General features: G+C 40.4%; 1 pseudogene; it reads left to right on the top strand.

Moving 5' to 3' along the window:
* Positions 1–279: 279 nt before the first annotated feature.
* On the top strand, positions 280–354 carry LOC133070818 (small nucleolar RNA U3; annotated as a pseudogene).
* Positions 355–6,000: the final 5,646 nt, after the last annotated feature.

Genomic DNA, 6,000 nt, shown 5'->3' with positions numbered 1-6,000 from the left:
AGCCATTTGCTAAGTGTGACTATGTACATTTTAAATTAGTTAAAAGGAAACCAACATTTAAAGTTCAGTTTCTCAATCTTGGCTCACTAAGTGCTCAATAGCCACATGAGGTTAGTGGTTACCATATTGGAAGAGGGAAGATATAGAACACGGCCATTTTCACAGAAAGTTCTATTGGACAGTGTTGCTATAAACTGTGATCTGGTCCCCTCAGGCCTTGTGAATAGTATCTGAACCCTGAATTGATGTTTCTGTGGTCACCATGGAAAACAAATGGTAGAAAGTCTACTTTCAGGATCATTTCTGTAGTTTGTTACTCGAGGAGTTTCTCCGAGCATGTGGAGCACCAGAAATGGGGGGCCGCTGCTCACCTGGTATAATTACATAAGGTCTGGGAAGATCCGCTGGAGGAGCAAGTAGCTCCCCACTCCAGTATTCTTGCCTGGAGAATTCCATGGGCAAAGGAGCCTGACAGCCTACAGTCTGTGGGGTCACAGAGTCGGATACGACTGAGCAACTAACTAACACACACACTCAATAAGTGTTCTTACCACACACACACATACAAAAATATATATATATATATTTCTTAATGGCAGAAAATTGACAAAAATGCAAATAGTGTCTGTGGTATCTCCAGGTAGAGGAACTATGATTACCTTTTTCTTCTTCATATTTATATGTGTTTTGGGGGTTTTATTCCTTTCTTAATTAGTAAAAATCACATTTAAGATCCTTAAACCCATTCATTTATCACCAGTTTCAAATTAAGGTGGTTTTATCCAACCTCTGCCTTAAGAGAGGAAGTAGTCATTTTGAACAACTGTTTCTTTAAAAATTAAACTCAGCCAGCAGTTTTTAGTTAGTTTTTCATTCTCTTCTAGCATGAAAAGCATCAGAGAACTTGCGTTTAGGATGCCCTAGAGCCCTGATAAATAGAATTACAGAACATCCCTCAGGAAGAGATGGCTCATGATCACTAGCAATCTTCTCATCCAGGTATTTGTCGGGCATTTTGCCAGGATATACATATTTCTAGACTATACTTCAGAGTCTCAGAATCAAGGCTCAACAGGTTAAGGAGGCCTATGGAGCTGAAGAGGGCTCTAGTTTTACCATTGAAAAGAGAACCATAAAAAAAGAATTCCTTGTTTCCTAAAAGTTCAGGCATGATCATACAGGTTTAATTAGGAACAGCCAGCTGTTTACAGCAAATTATAAACTGCATAAGCAGACCTCAGTGGACACTCCCAAAAGATGTCCCATGAACCCTTACTTCTCCAAGTCCAGATTCAGCAGATCTGGCTTGGTGAGGTAGGGTGCTGTGATGCCAGCCAGAGGAGTATTCTAAAAGTCCCTTTCCATAGCTTTCCATGACCAAAGGAGAGGGTCAAGAGTACATGAAAAGCCTCTGCTTTTCTTTCCTTTTGTCCTTGAAACCTGAAGCCAATTCACTGTTTTCTTGACTACCACTGCATCCGCCCAGTAGAGAGACATTTCAGAAACAAGCTAAGCAACAGGATAAGAACACCAACTTTGGAGTCAGAATTCTGGCTGAACTTCCTAATTTTTGACCCTAGGCAGAGTTTGTCAACCCTGAATCCCAGTTTCTTCGCCTATAAAATGAGGATAAATTATATTGATTTAATGAGGCAGATATGAGAATTAACCAAGAGTATTTGGAAAACTGTTGGCATAAAATCAACACTCAATTATTTTTACTTACCTTTCCTTTTCCTTCTAGAAGGGGATTGGTCCACTGGTGTTTCTATTGAAGAGGAAGGAAAACAAACTGTAAAACTCTTAATGAGCCTTACTTCAAATACTGCCCAGTGCAGTTCAGTAATTAGTATATGAGTTCTGCTTCAGCTTGGGCTGGGTTCCAGTTCTTTGCTCCAGCCTTAGCTCAGGAATTTCCTCCTCTAGAAAACCTTTGCTACCCACTCCCAAGCTGAGTAAGTGGCCTTCCCAAGCAGTCCCGTGGCACTCCAAGCTTGTTTCTATCCTCATCGTTTACGTTGCATTCTGCTTCTCAAAACAGGGTACCTAGCATTGAGCATGGAGTATAGGATGTTATAAGGCATCTTCTCCAGAGCATCAATTTTATCTAATAATGAGTAAAACAAAGGGCACGTATATATTTTTAAGATAAGATATTAGATTATATAAGAAATTTCACAATGGCAGAGGGTTCCTAGAAGACATGTGCTTATCGTCCTTTGCTTTTAGATTTTCTTTGCAGAGAAGTTGCAGAAGCACTTATTGCCACATGACAGTGAAATTACACTGTAACTAATCTGTTTCTTCCAGCAGACTATGAGCTCTGTTAGGGCAGGCACTGTACCTCATTTGCCCCTGAATCACAAAACTTAGCTACATAGCATGAGGCCTGTCTCAAGGTGGAGGCTCCAGAAATGTTTGTGGAGCTGCAACCAACTCTCTGTCTTCTCCCAGTACTTTGGGGAAACTATAGTTTTTCCATCAAAGTGAGCAACTTTGAAATTGTTTAACTGACAGGACTTCACATTGAGTGCCTATTAGAGAGAACACAATTCTAGCTGTACTTCTGGGAAAAGTATTTAACCTATCAGACTTTTGGCTTCCCAACCTGGTAGGTGGTTAAGGCTTAATGAGAAAAGATTCACAAAGTAAACTGAACTTGGCACATAAAAGGTACATGCAAAAAAGCTTCTTTAGTTTTCTCTAAAGTGACTAATTAATAACTAATTAATTCTGATCATTAATCTACAAACAAAGAGATGATTTTGGTTATTTCAGTCATTCCAAGCAACTCAAAAGGGACCTGAGCCACTGCCTGGGGCTTCTTCTACAGCACCCTGGTCCTCCTTCCTGAACTTCCAACCTAATTTACCATATCATCCAGCAGTTTCCTTACTGTCTCAGTGACCAGTGACTGTCACATTAAACCTGGACTTAAAAGATAGAGATAATTCAACTAGAAGGTGGAGAAAGGTAACCACCTATTAGGAGCTTGAGCTGCAGAGTCAGGGCCCATTTCAAGCCTTGCCTCACTAAGTAATCTGATTTGTTTTCCAACTCTGAGGCATGTCTTAATCCTGGTTCTGCAGACAAAACTGGGTCCTGGGCAAAGTTGCCAATTCCTAACTTAGAGAATGAGCCAGGGAGGGAGTCGGGATCCCCAAATGGCTGTGTCCTTCATTCTATTGGTCTGGGTCCAGAGTAACTTTACCCAGAAAACTAATGACGCTTAAGCTTCAGGGGCCCTCACAATCAAAGGCCCCTGTTTATGCTGAGAGTTGCTTAAAATGTTCTAGGTTGAGAAGGGAAGTCAGGGTGTAATCAGGGAGCATTCTTATGTAAGCTTTTCTGATAAGTTGCCTAAGACATTTCAGAAGAAAGAGACCTAGAGAGCCGTGATTCCAGGAATTTGATTCTTTCTTCTCATTCTAAACGAATACTCAGTTTTGTAATTTATTTTGTGTTTGAAATTTTATATTCTTTTTAAGGATGACTCCAAAAAACCTGAAGCTACCTTTCTCTAATGTCTCCCTACCCTACAGCTCACCAGAAAGTCATAAGTACAGGAGAAGAGTGTGCAGGGGCCTCTGTCACAAAGACTCCATGAGAGGTAGACTCACCCTCAATAACTGCAGTCTATCTTCTCTTTCAGGAACCTATTGAACACCTTGTACCAATTTCCTTCCACAAATGCTGGGACCCTCTAGCATTCCCAAGTGCTTCACTAGAAATAAAAATATAAAACCTCTATTAGCTGACTTCTCCCCTGAATCTAAAAACTATTTTGAAATGGTCTTTTTATACCTATTTTTATGCATTGATAGACTTGGTACTAGAGAGGGGTCAGGGGATAACTGACATGGAAAGGTAGTCTGTTAAGAATTTTCTTTTTTTTTTAACATTAAAAATGTTTAACTGAAGTATAGTTGAATTTCAGTGTTTCAGGTATACAGCAAAGTGATCCAGGTTTATGTGTACATATTCTTTTTCAGATTCTTTTCCATTATAGGTTATTACAAGAGATTGAATATATTTCCCTGTACTATAAGGCATATCCTTTAAGAATTTTATTAAGATATTTTGGGTTTTTTAAAAAATAGAATTAGTTCGTGAGAAAAGGAACATGGATCCCAAGTAAATAACAATGATGGCATCCTTTTGCATTTCTGTTCCTAATGTCTCCAATCTAATGCCTAACTGTAGATAGAGTTCTCATGATCATTATTAGTCAGTTCAGTTCAGTCGCTCAGTCATGTCCAACTCTTTGCGACCCCATGAACCACAGCACGCCAGGCCTCCCTGTCCATCACCAACTCCCGGAGTTCACCCAAACTCATGTCCATTGAGTCGGTGATGCCATCCAACCAGCTCATCCTCTGTCATCCCCTTCTCCTCCTGCCCTCAATCTTTCCAAGCATCAGGGTCTTTTCAAATGAGTCAGCTCTTCGCACCAGGTGGCCAAAGTATTGGAGTTTCAGCTTCAACATCAGTCCTTCCAATGAACACCCAGGACTGATCTCCTTTAGGATGGACTGGTTGGACTCTCAAGAATCTTCTCCAGTACCACAATTCAAAAGCATCAATTCTTCAGCGCTCAGCTTTCTTTATGGTCCAACTCTCACATCCATACATGGCCACTGGAAAAACCATAGCCTTGACTAGACGGACCTTTGTTGGCAAAGTAATGTCTCTGCTTTTTAATATGCTGTCTAGGTTGGTCATAACTTTCCTTCCAAGGAGTAAGCATCTTTTAATTTCATGGCTACAATCACCATCTGCAGTGATTTTGGAGCCCCCCAAAATAAAGTCAGCCACTGTTTCCACTGTTTCCCCATCTATTTGCCATGAAGTGATGGGACCAGATGCCATGATCTTACTTTTCTGAATGTTGAGCTTTAAGCCAACTTTTGCACTCTCCTCTTTCACTTTCATCAAGAGGCTCTTTAGTTCTTCTTCACTCCTTTTCCTATTTGGAACCAGTCTGTTGTTCCATATTCAGTTATAACTGTTGCTTCCTGACCTGCATACAGGTTTCTCATTATTAGTCAGATAATCTTCAAAATGTATTTTATAGAGATTAAGTAGGATTGCATTAGTGAAGTTCATAGTTTTAAAAAATACATTGTTTTAAAAAGAAAGCAAATTTCAGAACAGTATGCATAGTATGATTCCAATTAAGTAAAACACAATGTGGGTGTGTATAGTTTGTGTGAGTATATATACAAAGACAGGTCTGTGTTTCCCAGATTTCAGAAAACAATACTGTGCTGTATCCACACAGAACTAATGTTTCCCAGACTTTAGACAACTGCATACAACCTTTCTTTTTGAATCTTGCCGCACTATGGGGCTTGCGGGATCCTACTTCCCTGACCAGGGATCAAACCCAGGCCCCCTGCAACAGAAGTACAGTCCTAACACTGGACCACCAGAGAAGTGCTTGCATACAACCTTCTGCCAGACTCATCCAGAGCTACTTGATGAATAGCTTTGATACTTTTTTCAAAAGCTTTATAAGGAAAATAAAATGGATTCCAACAAAAGGGGACCTCCTTCACTAATAGAGTCAAATATTAACTCTTTGCAACCAGCAGGTATATGAAAACATTGTCTACCCTGATTTAACCATAGCTTACAAGGCCCTCTGTGCTCTTTGCCACCTCTCCTGCTGCTCGTTCCTTACCTCTGTCTCAAGCCCTGTTCCTTCATTGTGCCAAAGCTGTACCCTGGAAGCCTCCATGTTTCTTTCCCCCTCAACCTCCAATTTTGGTGTGGTTGGCTCCTTTTCATCATTCAGACCTCAGCCCAAGTATCACTTCGCAGCCAGGTCTTCACTGACTACTTGACCAAAAGTAGCTTATGCCAGCCCCCAATATATTGCTTTCTTTTCCTGTAGCACTCACTATTTCAATTTGTACTGATTATATGCTATGTGTTTACTGTTGGTCTCTTCCCTTTAGTGGGTAAGCTTTATGAAAGCAGGAACCTTGTCTGTACTGT

The sequence above is a fragment of the Dama dama genome, chromosome 15 (genome assembly GCF_033118175.1).
Source record: "Dama dama isolate Ldn47 chromosome 15, ASM3311817v1, whole genome shotgun sequence".
NCBI lineage: Eukaryota > Metazoa > Chordata > Mammalia > Artiodactyla > Cervidae > Dama > Dama dama.
Note: the sequence above shows the minus strand (reverse complement) of the source record. Positions and strands in the feature narration are given on the sequence as shown.